Source organism: Oncorhynchus tshawytscha, linkage group LG28 (genome assembly GCF_018296145.1).
Source record: "Oncorhynchus tshawytscha isolate Ot180627B linkage group LG28, Otsh_v2.0, whole genome shotgun sequence".
Taxonomy (NCBI): Eukaryota; Metazoa; Chordata; class Actinopteri; order Salmoniformes; family Salmonidae; genus Oncorhynchus; species Oncorhynchus tshawytscha.
Genome location: NC_056456.1, coordinates 1640912 through 1657770, shown reverse-complemented (window position 1 = coordinate 1657770; position 16859 = coordinate 1640912). Strand labels below are relative to the sequence as shown.

Below are 16859 nucleotides of genomic sequence, written 5' to 3'. Positions count from 1 at the left end.
CATTGATTTCCATCTTATCCAAAGCCATTTACAATACTACAGGGGATCAAATGTTTTTATTGTTAACGTTTAGACAAGTGCACGTGAACAAAGAAACACCCCCCTCCCCCCACAGGACTTCCTAACCCATAATTAGATTCCTGGGTCACAATAGCAGTCTTACAGAGATAGGCTGATGTAAGAACCATTATGTGTCTTTCACTTGCTCCATGCATATATGCTACAGATATTTCCATGTTTATAATGTCCATGAGTTACAGAAGCCACTGCTGTCTGTTTAAAGAATGAGGAGCCTGCCAACACGAGGCTCTCGTTTTTCTGGCCCTTGAATGTTTTGGTACACCTACTGGAGAGCTCTTCTTTATCTACACCCATTCAGCATCGTTCAGACCCTCATAAGCCTTAGCCCCACCCAGCACTTTAAGGATTCACTTGTCAAGACTAAAAGTGGTAAAAGTAGTAGTTTACAATAAGGAATAACTCCAGGTTAAAATACCCAATCCTTGGCCTATATCCTAATCTGACAATGGTGCATGTCATGTTGTTTATCACATTACTGTCTCTGGTAAGCAAAAAATAGCTACGTTGATTTGACTCATGCACAAAGGTATAAAGTGTCCAAATAAAAATATTGTATAAATATTTTCTAATTATTAGATGACACATGCCCAACACACTTGTCTAAATTGATAAATCATGTGAAGGAAATGCTATAACCACCCCTAGACATGTACACATGTTCATGAAATACAATAGATGGCCGTGATCACCCGCAGACACACCTGGCTAACTTGATGTGTCATGTAATCATCTGGCAAAGTGGAGTTTTTTGTTTAGGCATGTAGCTAAACGATGAGTCGGCATAATCCCAAATCATACTACTACCAATACAAACATTGTCATAGATTTAGTATTAATCTGCAGGTAGCTACAGAGCTAACCAACTAGGTTCAACGTTAGCGAGCTAACATTAAGCTATAACTGTAAAATATACACAGGGAGTCAGGAAGCAGGTGCAGAAGGTGAGTTTAATAATAATAAACACGAAGATCATACAAAACAAGAGATGCTAAATGCAGGGTATAAATATTGATGAGAAAAAAAAAAGTAGTTTTTTGTAGTTTTTTTGCCCTCATCAATCTACACACAGTACCCCATAAAGACAAAGAAAAGCTGTTTTTTATACATTTGCCAATGTATTACAAATAAAAAACAGAAATATTACATTTACTTAAATATTCAGACCCTTTACTCAGTACTTTGTTGAAGCACCTTTGGCAGCGATTACACCCTCGAGTCTTCTTGGGTATGATGCTGCAAGCTTGGCACACCTGTATTTGGGGAGTTTCTCCCATTCTTCTCTGCATATCCTCTCAAGCTCTGTCAGGTTGGATGGGGAGCATCACTGCACAGCTATTTTCAAATGGGTTCAGGTCTGTCTCTGGCTGGGCCACTCAAGGACATGAGGACATGGCTGGGCTTAGGGTCGTTGGTTTGTTGGAAGGTAAACCTTTGTCGCAGTCTGAGGTCCTAAGTGCTCTGGAGCAGGATTTCAGAATCTCTCTGTATTTTGCTCCTTTCATCTTTCCTTCAACCCTGACTGGTCTCCCAGTCCCTGCCCCTGAAAAACATCCCCAAAGCATGATACTGCCACCACCATGCTTCATCGTAGGGATGGTGCCAGGTTTCCTCCAGATGTGACGAATGGCATTCAGGCCAAAGAGTTCAAATATTGGTTTCATCAGACCAGAGAATCATGTTTTGCATGGTCTGAGAGTCTTTAGCTGCCTTTTGGCAAACTCCAAGTGCGCTGTCATGGGCCTTTTACTGAGGAGTGGATTCCGTCTGTCCTCTATACCATAATGGACAGATTGGTGTACTGCTGCAGAGATGGTTGTCCTTCTGGAAGGTTCTCACATCTCCACAGTGAAACTATGGTGCTGTCAGAGTGACCATCGTCTTCGCGGTCACCTCCCTGCCCAAGGCCCTTCTCCTCTGATTGCTTAGTTTGGCTGGGTGAACAGCTCTAGGAAGACGCTCTGTGGTTCAAAACTTCTTCCACTTAAGAATGATGGAGACCACTGTGTTCTTGGGGACCTTCAATGCTGCAGAAATGTTTTGGTGCTCTTCCCCAGATCTGTGCCTCGACACAAGCCTGTCTCAGAGCTCTACGGACAATTGCTTCAACCTCATGGCCTGGTATTTGCTCTGACATGCATTGTCAACTGAGGGACGTTATATAGACAGGTGTGTGCCTTTCCAAATCATGTCCAATCAACTGAATTTACCACAGGTGGACTCCAATCAAGATGTAGAAACATCTCAAGGATAATCAATGGAAACAGGATGCAAATGAGCTCAATTTCGTGTCTCATAGCAAAGGGTCTGAATACCTATGTAAATAAGGTTATTTTATTTAAATTTGCAAAAATGCTCTGTTTTACAGAGAATGCCTCGACAAACAAAAAACATTCATTCAGCGGCCGTCCTGCGGCCGTCCTGTGGGTCAAAAACACCTCGTTGATGAGAGGTCAAAGGAGAATGGCAAGAATCGAGCAAACTAACAGGCTTTCTGACCACCAACAGGAATATAACAGCGCAGTACAACAGTGGTGTGCAGAACAGCATCTCGGAATGCATAACTCGTTGGTCCTTTTCATGGATGGGCTATTGGAGCAGACGACCACTCTGGGTTCCACTCCTATCAGCTAAATACAAGAAGTAGCGGCTGCAGTGGGTACGCAATCACCAACACTGAACAATTTAGGATTGGAAAAACATTGCCGGTTCCTGTTACGTTATGCAGAGTCAGGATTTGGCGTAAGCAACATAAGTCCATGGCCCCATCCTGTCAGGTGCCAACAGTATAGGCTGGTGGTGGTGGTGTAATGGTGTGGGGTATGTTTTCCTGGCACACGTTAGGTCCCTTCATACCAATTGAGCAATGTTTCCATGCCCAGAAGAATTTACGCTGTTCTGGAGGCAATGGGAGTTTTGACCAGGTACTAGATGGGTGTAACTAATAAACTGGCCACTGATTGTATTTTGGGTAGGTTAAAACCTTACTACTACCAGGCAGGATCTCCTCAACGTCAGCCTTGAGGCTTGTGACAAAATAACAACCCACCGGGCAAACTACGTAATTTCAAACGTGGATAATTGGGTAATATTTGGCTGAGACGTTGATCGATGAGATTACAACATGGGAGACCAAAGGGTAGCTGTAGATAGATTTGATTCTCCACTAGGCGTTGCTGCCCAGCCTATTGTATTTTTTTCTAATAGTGGATATAATGCTGAAGATCTGACCAAACATTAGATACACCCCCCCTTGTCTTCAGAACAGCCTTAGTTTGTCGGGGCATGGACTCTACAAGATGTCGAAAGCGTTCCACAGGGTTGCTGGCCCATGTTGACTCCAATGCTTCCTTCAGTTGTGTCAAGTTGGCTGGATGTCCTTTGGGTGGTGGACCACATGGGAAACTGCTGAGTGTTAAAAACCCTTTGCAGTTCATTACACAAACCGGTGCGCCTGGCACCTACTACTACCCCGTTCAAAGGTATTTAAATCCTATTTTCTTGCATATTCACCCTCAGAATACACAATCCATGTCTCAATTTTCTCAAGGATTAAAAATCCTTCTTTAACCTGTCTCCTCCCCTTCATCTACACTGATTGAAGTAGATTTAAGAGGTGACGTTGTCACGACTTCCGCCAAAGTTGGTTCATCTCCTTGTTCGGGCGGCGTTCGGCGGTCGGCATCGCCGGTCTTCTAGTCATCATCGATCCACTTTTCATTTTCCATTTATTTTGTCTTGTCTTCCCACACACCTGGTTACAATTCCATCATTGCACCCTCTGTTCCCCCCCATGTCCTTGTCTGGAATTGTTTATTATAAGTGCTTGTGCACATTATTCTTGTGGCGACGGAGGGTTTTGTACACATTGTATTTATTATTCTATTTATGGGGATTTTTATTATTAAACTGCACCGTTGTAACACAGTTTTTGCTCTCCTGCGCCTGACTTCTTTGCCGCCTGTATGCACCCCAGAATTCCGGACCAAACTTATGGAGTCAGCAGGAGCAGGTACCCCGGGTATAGGGGTGGAGGAGCACGTCCAGGAGCACACAGCAATGCTCCACCATCTTGTCACCGCCATGGACCGCGTTGTCCAGACAAAGGTCAACTGGGAGAGACAGGGAGTTCTACCAGTGCCTCCACCAGCACAACTGGGGTCTCCACTACACGCCCCTCCTTCTCCTGGTCCCAGTGGGATTCATCTCTCCCTTCCCCAGGAATACGATGGGACGGCTGAGAACAGCCAGGAGATCCTGTTGCAGCTAGACTTGGCAACCATTCACCCAGCTCCTTCGGGCCGTGAAAGGGTGTCCGCCCTCATCTCGTGCCTCACCGGTAAAGCCCTGGAGTGGGCCAACACCGTGTGGAGAGAGGGAGATGCTGCATTGGACCAGTTTGAGGAGTTCATCCGCCATTTCTGGGCAGTCTTCAACCACCTGTGCGGGGGTAGAGCGGTGGGTGAACGCTTCTTCCATCTGAGGCAGGGGACGAGGAGCGCCCAGGAGTTTGCCCTGGAGTTTCAGACCCTGGCTGCTGTCGCAGGATGAAGCGACAGGGCCCTGATTGATCATTATTGCTGCAGTCTGCGCGAGGATGTCTGTCGGGAGTTGGCCTGCAGAGACACCACCCTCACATTCGACCAGCTGGTGGACCTGTCCAACCCGGCTGGATAACCTGCAAGCTACCCGCAGGCGTCCTGATCGGGGTCTGTTGATTACATCCCCCGCACCCCTCTCTCTGATACCCATGGAACTGGGAGGGGCGGTGAACAGGGACACCATCTGTGCTCGTGCACCATCTGTGGCCGCAGAGGTCACACTGCCGGTCGGTGCTGGGTTGGTTCCTCTGGGTATTGAGGCAGCAGGCAGGGCGCTCTGGCGTCACCCCAGGTGAGTCGGCACCATTCTCACCCAGAGCCCTCTGTTGCACATATGTTTTTGTATGTCACTTTTCCTGAGTTTTCCCCGCATTCCCAGCATAAGGCGCTCGTCGATTCAGGCGCGGATGGGGATTTTATAGATAGATCGTTCGCCCAAAGTTTAGGGATCCCCATTGTTCCCGTGGCTGTGCCTTTTCCCGTTGACGCCTTAGATAGTCGACCATTAGGGGCAGGGTTGATTAGGGAGGCCACCGCTCCTCTGGGCATGGTGACGCAGGGAGTTCACAAGGAGAGGATTAGTCTCTTCCTTATTGACTCTCCTGCGTTTCCTGTGGTGCTAGGCCTACCCTGGTCGGTTTATCATAACCCCACTGTTTCTTGGCAACATAGGGCTCTCACGGGGTGGTCGCAAGAGTGCTCGGGAGGTGTTTAGGGGTTTCCGTTGGTGCTACTACAGTGGAAAGTCCAGACCAGGTCTCCATCATGCGCATTCCCCCTGAATATGCAGATTTGGCTCTCGCCTTCTCCAAAAAGAAGACGACTCAATTACCACCCCATCAACGGGGTGATTGTGCGATAGAGCTCCTGGTAGACGCTGCACTTCCCAGGAGTCACGTGTATCCCCTCTCACAGGCGTAGATGGTGGCTATGGAAACATATGTCTCCAAATCCCTGCGTCAGGGGTACATTCGGTCCTCCACTTCACCCGCCTCCTCGAGTTTCTTTTTTGTGAAGAAGAAAGAGCGAGGTCTGCGCCTGTGTATTGACTATCGAGGTCTGAACTAGATCACTGTGAGGTATAGTTACCCGCTACCACTCATAGCCACAGCGATTGAGTCAATGCATGTGGCGTGCTTCTTCACCAAACTAGATCTCACGAGCGCTTACAACCTGGTGCGTATCCGGGAGGGAGACGAGTGGAAGATGGCTTTCAGTACCACCTCAGGGAACTATGAGTACCTCGTCATGCCGTACTGGTTGATGAATGCACCATCAGTCTTCCAAACCTTTGTAGACGAGATTTTCAGGGACCTGCACGGGCAGGGTGTAGTGGTGTATATTGATGACATTCTGATATACTCCGCTACATGCGCCGAGCATGTGCCCCTGGTGCGCAGAATGCTTGGTCGGCCTGTTGGAGCATGACCTGTACGTCAAGGCTGAGAAATGCCTGTTCTTCCAGCAGTCCTTCTCCTTCCTAGGGTACCGCATTTCCACCTCATGGGTGGAGATCCGAGAGTGACCGCATTGCAGCCATGCGTAATTGGCCGACTCCCACCACGGTAAAGGAGGTGCAGCAGTTCTTAGGGTTTGCCAACTACTACCGGAGGTTTATCTGGGGTTTTGGTCAGGTAGTGGCTCCCATTACATCACTGCTGAAGGGGGGCCTGGTACGTTTGCAGTGGTCGGCTGAGGCAGACAGGGCTTTTGGTCACCTGAGGGCTCTGTTTACCTCGGCTCCCATGATGGCCCAACCGGATCCCTCTTTGGCATTCATAGTGGAGGTGGATGCTTCCGAGGCTGGGATAGGAGCTGTGCTCCATCAGCGCTCGGGTACGCCACCGAAGCTCCGCCCTGTGCCTTCTTCTCGAAGAAGCTCAGCACGGCGGAGCGAAACTATGACATGGGGGACCGGGACATGTTGACTGTCGTCAAGGCCTTAAAGGCGTGGAGACATTGGCTTGAGGGAGCTAAACACCTTTTTCTCATCTGGACTGACCACCGCAATCTGCAGTGCATCCAGGCAGCGAGGAGATTGAAACCTTGCCAGGCAAGGTGGGCCATGTTTTTCACCCGTTTTGTGTTCACCCTTTCCTACAGACCAGGCTCCCAGAACGTTAAGGCAGACGCATTGTCCCGGCTGTATGACACAGAGGAGCGGCCCATGGATCCCACTCCCATACTCCCTGCCTCCTGCCTGGTGGCGCCGGTATTGTGGGAGCTAGACATGGACATTGAGCAGGCGTTACGTGCAGAGCCCGCGCCTGTCCAGTGTCCCGCTGGACGTCTGCACGTACCGTCTGCTGTTTGTGACCAGTTGATCTATTGGGCCCACACGTCACCCTTCTCTTGTCATCCTGGGATTGGTCGGACAGTGCGCTGTTTGAGCAGGAGGTACTGGTGGCCTACCTTGGCTAAGGACGTGAGGGTTTCCTCCTGCTCTGTGTGCGCCCATGCAAGGCTCCTAGGCACCTGCCCAGTGTGAAGCTACATCCATTACCCGTTCCACAACAGCCTTGGTCGCACCTGTCGGTGGATTCTCCCCCCTCACAGTGTAACACTGCGATCTTGGTCGTTGTGGATCGGTTCTCGAAGTCCTGTCGTCTCCTCCCTCTGCCCGGTCACCCTACGGCCTTACAGACTGCAGAGGCCTTGTTTACGCACGTCTTCTGTCACTACGGGGTGCCTGAGGATATAGTGTCTGATCGAGGTCCCCAGTTCACGTCGAGGGTCTGGAAGGCGTTCATGGAACGTCTGAGGGTCTCGATCAGCCTTACTTCGGGGTTTCACCCCAAGAGTAATGGGCAGGTGGAGAGAGTAAACCAGGATGTGTGGCAGGTTTCTTTGGTCTTATTGCCAGGACTGGCCGGGGGAGTGGGCGGTGTTTGCGCCCTGGGCCGAGATGGCACAGAACTTGCCTAGGGGGGGATGTACTGTCACGACTTCTGCCGAAGTTGGTTCCTCTCCTTGTTCGGGCAGCGTTCAGTGTCGCCGGTCTTCTAGCCATCATCGATCCACTTTTCATTTTCCATTTGTTTTGTCTTGTCTTCCCACACACCTGGTTTCAACTCCATCGTTAAATGTTGTGTATTATCCCTTTGTTCCCCCCATGTCCTTGTCTGGAATTGTTTATTATAAGTGCTTGTGCACGTTATTCTTGTGGCGATGGCGGGTTTTGTACCCATTGTATTGATTATTCTGTTTCTGGTGATTTTTATTATTAAACTGCACCGTTGTAACACAGTTTTTGCTCTCCTGCGCCTGACTTCTCTACCGCCAGTATGCACCCCTTACAGACATCAATAAAGGATCATAGCTTTCACCTGAATTCACCTTGTCAGTCCATGTCATGGAAAGAGTAGGTGTCCTTAAAATGTTGTATATTCAGTGTATTTTATAGGTTTGTCTATGTTGAAATTTGGTTACTATGATGACATAAACCTGTGGTTGAAATGTCACCCTCAAAACAGCATATTATTTTGATTACTTTTTTTAATGCCAATGTATTTTCCACGTAGATTCCACATCACAATACGTTGAACATTACATTGAAACGACGCTGATTCAACTATTTTGTGCCCAGTGGGAAGTGTGTGTGTGTGACTTAAGTTTGTCAATGACTGTGGTAAATTTGACTGAATTCCAGCCTCAGAGTGATTCAACTGTACAGTAGATCTACAGTAAGGGGCCAGAATGTGGCTACATTCTTTGTGCTCTAATGCTAGTAAAGCTTTTAATATTTTCTTGTCACCACCAAATACTTACTCAAGTGATAACATACAGTAGCTGGATCTGGGTTTTTTTCTCCCTTTTCCTCATTTGATCATAAAACTTAAAAGGATTGTCATTGCAATTCAATTATTACATACAAGAAGAACATAGGAATTGTTAGGAGTGATGCTGAAAGATGGGACTGTGAAGATCATTGCTGTGATGACTGTGAAGATCATTGCTGTGATGACTGTGAAGAACATTGCTGTGATGACTGTGAAGAACATTGCTGTGATGACTGTGAAGAACATTGCTGTGAGGACTGTGAAGATCATTGCTGTGATGACTGTGAAGAACATTGCTGTGATGACTGTGAAGAACATTGCTGTGATGACTGTGAAGAACATTGCTGTGATGACTGTGAAGAACATTGCTGTGATGACTGTGAAGAACATTGCTGTGAGGACTGTGAAGATCATTGCTGTGATGACTGTGAAGAACATTGCTGTGATGACTGTGAAGAACATTGCTGTGATGACTGTGAAGAACATTGCTGTGAGGACTGTGAAGAACATTGCTGTGAGGACTGTGAAGAACATTGCGATGTTCTGCATTGTAGAGAAAGAGAGTTCCACATGGCAGGTTGTTGTTTGGCCCTGGGGGTTTTCCGTTCTGTCCTTTTCTGTTGCTTGGCTTCCCCTGAGAGCTGTACCACTCTGGACAGCAGCCCAGCTACCTGCTGCTTTCCTCTACCAGCCCCAGCAGACAGACCCTGACCTGGCCCTACTTAGTCTTTACCCTCCCCCCTCCCTCCCCACCCCTCATTACCCTAATTCACCAGGGAGACAACCCCTTTCCTCTACCAGCCCCAGCAGACAGAGCCTGACCCAGCCCAATTTAGTCTTTACCCAGCCCCCTCCCTCCCCACCCCTCATTACCCTAATTCACCAGGGAGACAAACCCTTTCCTCTACCAGCCTCAGCAGACAGACCCTGACCCAGCACAATTTAGTCTTTACCCACCCCCTCCCTCCCTACCCCTCATTACCCTAATTCACCAGGGAGACATAGCCTTTCCTCTACCAGCCCCAGCAGACAGACCCTGACCCAGCCCAATTTAGTCTTTACCCTTCCCCCTCCCTCATTACCCTAATTCACCAGGGAGACTAACCCTGACCCAGCCCAACTTAGCCTTTACCCCCTGTTTTACCCACCTCACCCTTACTTCTCCTCATTTTAATTCCCTCAGAGAGAGGGTCTGACTTAACAGTTTTCACCCCGACCCTCACCTACACTATATACTCACCATACCACCCTCACTATATCTCACACACCCTCTCTCCCTTTCCTCAGTCACTCTCTCCCCTCAACCTCTCCTTCCCCACATCGCTCGATCTCACCCTCAACCTCCCCCTTCCTCCCTATCCCTCAACCTCCCCTTCCATCTCACCCTTAAGCCCCCCACCCCCTCCATCTCACCCTCAACCTCGCCCTTCCTCCATATCCCTCCATCTCAACCTCCCCTTCCTCCCTATACCTCCATCTCACCCTCAACCTCCCCCTTCATCTCCCCTTCACCTCCCCTTAAACTCCCCCACCATCTCACTCTCAACCTCGCCCTTCCTCCATATCTATCCACCTCACCCACAACATTCTTATTGGCAGACTCGACAGCTTTGGTTTCTCAAATGATTGCCTCGCCTGGTTTACCAACCACTTCTCTGATAGAGTTCAGTGTGTCAAATCGGAGGGCCTGTTGTTCGGACCTCTGACAGTCTCTATGGGTGTGCCACAGGGTTCCAGTCTCGGGCCGACTCTCTTTTCTGTACACATCAATGATGTTGCTCTTGCTGCTGGTGATTGTCTGATCCACCTCTATGCAGACAACACCATTCTGTATACTTCTGGCCCCTCCTTGGGCACTGTGTTAACTAACCTCCAGATGAGCTTCAATGCCATACAACTCTCCTTCCATGGCCTCCAACTGCTCTTAAACGCAAGTAAAACTAAATGCATGCTTTTCAATCGATCACTGCCCGCACCTGCTCGCCCGTCCACCATCACTACTCTAGACGGCTCTGACTTAGAATACTTGGACAACTACAAATAACTGGGTGTCTGGTTAGACTGTAAACTCTCCTTCCAGACTCACATTAAGAATCTCCAATCTAAAATTAAATCTAGAATCGGCCTCCTATATCGCAACAAAGCATCCTTCACTCATGCTGCCAAACATACCCTCGTAAAACTGACCATCCTACCGATCCTCGACTTCAGTGATGTCATCTATAAAATAGCCTCCAACACTCTACTCAACAAACTGGATGCAGTCTATCACAGTGCCATCCGTTTTGTCACCAAAGCCCCATACACTACCCACCATTGCGACCTGTACGCTGTCGCTTCATACTCGTCGCCAAACCCACTGGCTACAGGTTATCTACAAGTCTCTGCTAGGTAAAGCCCCGTCTTATCTCAGCTCACTGGTCACCATAGCAGCACCCACTCATAGCACGCGCTCCTGCAGGTATATTTCACTGGTCACCCCCAAAGCCAATTCTTTCTTTGGCAGCCTCTCCTTCCAGTTCTCTGCTGCCAATGACTGGAACAAACTACAAAAATCTCTGAAACTGGAAACACTTATCTCCCTCACTAGCTATAAGCACCAGCTGTCAGAGCAGCTTACAGATCGCTGCACCTATACATAGCCCATCTGTAAACAGCCCATCCATCTACCTACCTCATCCCCATACTGGTATTTATTTATTTTGCTCCTTTGCTGTTATAGGAATTAAATTCCTATATGTTTTTATTTAAAAAAAATTAAATTTTGAATATTACCCCTTTTTCTCCCCAATTTCGTGGTATCCAATTGTTGTCATAGCTACTATCTTGTCTCGTCGCTACAACTCCCGTACGGGCTCGGGAGAGACGAAAGTCATGCGTCCTCCGATACACGACCCAACTTCTTCTTAGAGCACGCATCCAACCCGGAAGCCAGCCGCACCAATGTGTCGGAGGAAACACAGTGCACCTGGCAACCTTGGTTAGCGCGCACTGCGCCCGGCCCGCCACAGGAGACGCTGGTGCGCGATGAGACAAGGACAACCCTACCGACCAAGCCCTCCCTAATTAATTTCTACCAAGGAACAGACAGTCATAATTCTTGATTATATTTACACACATTATATTCTGTACTAGGGTTAAAAGAAAATTCATACATCTATAGTAACATAATAGTATTCTGATTAGTCAGTCCTGATTGAAATGTATACATAATTAGTCATTATTGATAAAAATTCCCTTAACATTTGCACCCCAGTATCTCTACCTGCACATTCATCTTCTGCCGATCTACCATTCCAGTGTTTAATTGCTATATTGTAATTACTTCGCCACCATGGCCTATTTATTTCCTTAACTTACCTCATATGCACTCACTGTATATAGACTTTTTGTTTTATTTTGTTCTACTGTATTATCGACTGTATGTTTGTTTATTCCATGCGTTATTCTGTGTTGTTGTATGTGTTGAAATGCTACACTTTATCTTGGCCAGTTCGCAGTTGCAAATGAGAACTTGTTCTCAACTAGCCTACCTGGTTAAATAAAGGTGAAATAAATAAAAATAAAAAACCTGCCCCTTCCTCCCTATCTCTCTCTCACCCTCAACCTCCCTCTTCCTCCCTATCCCTCCATCTCACCCTCAACCTCCCCCTTCCTCTCTATCCCTCCATCTCACCCTCAACCTCCCCCTTCCTCTCTATCCCTCCATCTCACCCTCAACCTCCCCTCCATCTCACCCTTAAGCTCCCCACACCCTCCATCTGACCCTTTCTCCATATCCCTCCATCTCACCCTCAACCTCCCCCTTCCTCTCTATCCCTCCATCTCACCCTCAACCTCCCCTTCCTCTCTATCCCTCCATCTCACCCTCAACCTCCCCCTTCCTCTCTATCCCTCCATCTCACCCTCAACCTCCCCTCCATCTCACCCTTAAGCTCCCCACACCCTCCATCTGACCCTTTCTCCATATCCCTCCATCTCACCCTCAACCTCCCCCTTCCTCTCTATCCCTCCATCTCACCCTCAACCTCCCCTTCCTCTCTATCCCTCCATCTCACCCTCAACCTCCCCCTTCCTCTCTATCCCTCCATCTCACCCTCAACCTCCTCCTTCCTCTCTATCCCTCCATCTCACCCTCAACCTCCCCTTCCTCTCTATCCCTCCATCTCACCCTCAACCTCCCCCTTCCTCTCTATCCCTCCATCTCACCCTCAACCTCCCCATCTCTCTCTCACCCTCAACCTCCCTCTTCCTCCCTATCCCTCCATCTCACCCTCAACCTCCCTCCATCTCACCCTTAAGCTCCCCCACACCCTCCATCTGACCCTTTCTCCATATCCCTACATCTCACCCTCAACCTCCCCCTTCCTCTCTATCTCTCCATCTCACCCTCAACCTCCCCCTTCCTCCCTATCTCTCTCTCAACCTCCCTCTTCCTCCCTATCCCTCCATCTCACCCTCAACCTCCCCTCCATCTCACCCTTAAGCTCCCCCACACCCTCCATCTGACCCTTTCTCCATATCCCTCCATCTCACCCTCAACCTCCCCCTTCCTCTCTATCTCTCCATCTCACCCTCAACCTCCCCCTTCCTCTCTATCCCTCCATCTCACCCTCAACCTCCCCCTTCCTCTCTATCCCTCCATCTCACCCTCAACCTCCTCCTTCCTCTCTATCCCTCCATCTCACCCTCAACCTCCCCCTTCCTCTCTATCCCTCCATCTCACCCTCAACCTCCCCCTTCCTCCCTATCTCTCTCTCACCCTCAACTTCCCTCTTCCTCCCTATCCCTCCATCTCACCCTCAACCTCCCCTCCATCTCACCCTTAAGCTCCCCCACCCCTCCATCTGACCCTTTCTCCATATCCCTCCATCTCACCCTCAACATCCCCCTTCCTCTCTATCCCTCCATCTCACCCTCAACCTCCCCCTTCCTCTCTATCCCTCCATCTCACCCTCAACCTCCCCATCTCCATCTCACCCTCAACATCCCCTTTCCTCTCTATCCCTCCATCTCACCCTCAACCTCCCCCTTCCTCTCTATCCCTCCATCTCACCCTCAACCTCCCCCTTCCTCTCTATCCCTCCATCTCACACTCAACCTCCCCCTTCCTCCCTATCCCTCCATCTCACCCTCAACCTCCCCTTCATCTCACCCTTAAGCTCCCCCACCCCTCCATCTCACCCTCAACCTCGCCCATCCTCCATATCCCTCCATCTCACCCTCAACCTCCCCCTTCCTCTCCATCCCTCCATCTCGCCCTCAACCTCCCCCTTCATCTCATCCTTAAGTGTTGATGCATTGGATTGGTTCCAAAACTACCTTTCTGACAGAACACAGTGTATAGCACAGAAGGGTATGAAATCTGAGTTAAGGCTTACAAAAGGGGTTCCCCAGGACTCATTTTTAGGTCTGATCCTTTTTACACTGAATATAAATGATATAGGGAAGACTGTTGACTCTGCAAATCTCCATCTGTATGCTGATGACACATTCATTCTAGCATGTCTAATATTGAGCCTTTTCAGGACTTACAGTTGGCCTTTGATGTCATTCAAAGGCAGCTTTTCCAATTGAAACGTGTGCCTAATGAAAGGAAAATAAAGTTTATGGTTCTCTTCCCTGAAAGTTAACAGATGAGTCAATTGTAGATTTTAACTATAAAAGGCCAGCAAATTGATAGGGTCACCTCCTATAAGTATCTTGGGATTTGGTTAGATGAGAAGCTGAATTTTAAACAGCACATTGATAACCAAGAAACTGAAGTTGAAATAGGGTTTCTATTTCAGGAACAAATCTTGCTTTTCAATGTTAGTCAGAAAGGACCTTGTTCAAAGCACTTATTTTTAATCAGTGCTGAATTATGGTGGTGATATTGTCATCATGGTGCTTTAAGATGTATTACAAACGCTAGATCACTGACCCATCACTGTGATCTGTATGCTATGGTGCAATGGGCCTCTCTTTCCACGAAAGCACTGGTACAATTTTGTGTACAAAGCAAATAAATAATTCAAATAAAATGTTATTGGTCACATTCACATGGTTAGCAGATGTTAATGTGAGTGCAGCGAAATGCTTGTGCTTCTAGTTTCGACCGTACAGTAATATCCAACAAGTAATCTAACAATTTCACAACAACTACCTTATACATACAAGTGTAAAGGAATGAATAAGAAAATGTACATAAAAATATATGGATGAGCGATGGCCGAACGGCATAGGCAAGATGCAGTAGATGGTACAGAGTACAGTATATACATATGATATGAGTAGTATAGGGTATGTAAACATTATATAAAGTGGCATTGTTTAAAGTGACTAGTGATGCATTTATTACAAATGTTTAATTATTAAAGTGGCTAGAGATTGTTGGCAGCAGCCATTCAATGTTAGTGATGGCTGTTTAACAGTCTGATGGCCTTGAGATAGAACCTGTTTTTCAGTCTCTCCCTGCTTCGATGCACATGTACTGACCTCGCCTTCTGGATGATAGCGGGGTGAACAGGCAGTGGCTCGGGTGGTTGTTGTCCTTGATGCTCTTTATGGCCTTCCTGTGACATCGGGTGGTGTAGGTGTCCTGGAGGGCAGGTAGTTTGCCCCCGGTGATGCGTTGTGCAGACCTCACTACCCTCTGGAGAGCCTTACGGTTGTGGGTGGAGCAGTTGCCGTACCAGGCGGTGATACAGCCCGACGGAATGCTCTCGATTGTGCATCTGTAAACGTTTGTGAGTGTTTTTGGTGACAGGCCAAATTTCTTCAGCCTGCTAAGGTTGAAGAGGCGCTGCTGCGCCTTCTTCACCACGCTGTTTGTGTGGGTGGACCATTTCAGTTTGTCCGTGATGTGTACGTCGAGGAACTTAAAACTTTCCACCATCTCCATTACTGTCCCGTCGATGTGGATAAGGGGTGCTCCCTCTGCTGTTTCCTGAAGTCCACGATCATCTCCTTTGTTTTGTTGACGTTGAATGTGAGGTTATTTTCCTGACACCACACTCCGTGGGCCCTCACCTCCTCCCTATAGGCCGGCTCGTCGTTGTTGGTAATCAAGCCTACCACTGTAGTGTTGTCTGCATACATGATGATTGAGTTTGAGGCGTGCATGGCCACGCAGTCGTGGGTGAATAAGGAGTACAGGAGGGGGCTGAGCAGGCACCCTTATGGGGCCCCATTGTGGAGGATCAGCGGGGGCGGAGATGTTATTTCCTACCCTCACCACGTCCTGCAAGTCAGGATGTCCAGGACCCAGTTGCACAGGGAGGGGTCCCTTTGTATCTCTGTTCTTTACTGACCAGACACACTTGTACAAAGCTAGGTAACAAAATATATAGCCTAGAAATCACTACTTAGAATTAACAGATCACAGCATTCTCTGTCAAGTTTTCAGCTGTGGGTCTGTTGGTGTTTTTTTCTTGTTCGCTTTTTTCAGTATTGTTGCAATGGAACATGTAATTCAACAGACGTTCTGCCCCATGCTGACTGGGAGGGAATGTGCCCACTCCTCATTGTTAGTGACAAGGAAGACAATGATCACAATGGCTACAACTAAACTGCATGTGATTTACACAAACCACAGAGGGCTACAGGGGGAGTATTGGTGAAAGGTTGTGTTTTTCACTCCAATCCTGCTCATTTGGATGTTGTCGGAGTCAAACAGACAGGCCTGGGTGAGATCTTTAAAGATCTCACAAAATCATTTTAGACCCAAGCCACCCCCTGTACCCAGACTTTGAACTACTCCCCTCTGGGCGCAGGTATAGGGCACCCCTCAGCAGGAAAAACAGAACTAGACAATAATTTGTGCCAGGTGTGATATCCCTCCTAAATAGCTCAGTCTATTGTTCCTATCGACTCAGTAAGGCCAGCAGGCTAGTTTCTTTTTATTGGTATGTGCAGTTGAAGTCGGAAGTTTGCATACACCTCAGTCAAATACATTTGAACTCAGTTTTTCACAATTCCTGACATTTAATCCCAGTAAAAATTCCCTGTTTTAGGTCAGTTAGGATCACCACTTTATTTTAAGAATGTGAAATGTCAGAATAATAGTAGAGAGAATGATTTATTTCAGATTTTATTTCTAATATCCCATTCCCAGTGGGTCAGAAGTTTACAAACACTCAATTAGTATTTGGTAGCATTGCCTTTAAATTGTTTAACATGGGTCAAACGTTTCATGTAGCCTTACACAAGCTTCTCACAATAAGTTGGGTGAATTCTGGCCCATTCCTCCTGACAGAGCTGGTGTAACTGAGTCAGGTTTGTAGGCCTCCTTGCTCGCCTACGCTTTTACAGTTCTGCCCACACATGTTCTATAGGATTGAGGTCTTTGTGATGGCAGCTTTGCCTTAAGCCTTTTGACAACTTTGGATGTATGCCATTATCCATTTTTTTGCCTCAACTA

General features: G+C 47.9%; 1 protein-coding gene across 4 annotated transcripts in view; it reads left to right on the top strand.

The window, feature by feature from the left end:
• Positions 1–16859, top strand: part of LOC112226530 (EMILIN-3) — a 70333-nt gene that overhangs the window by 32566 nt on the left and 20908 nt on the right. The window lies entirely within an intron of this gene.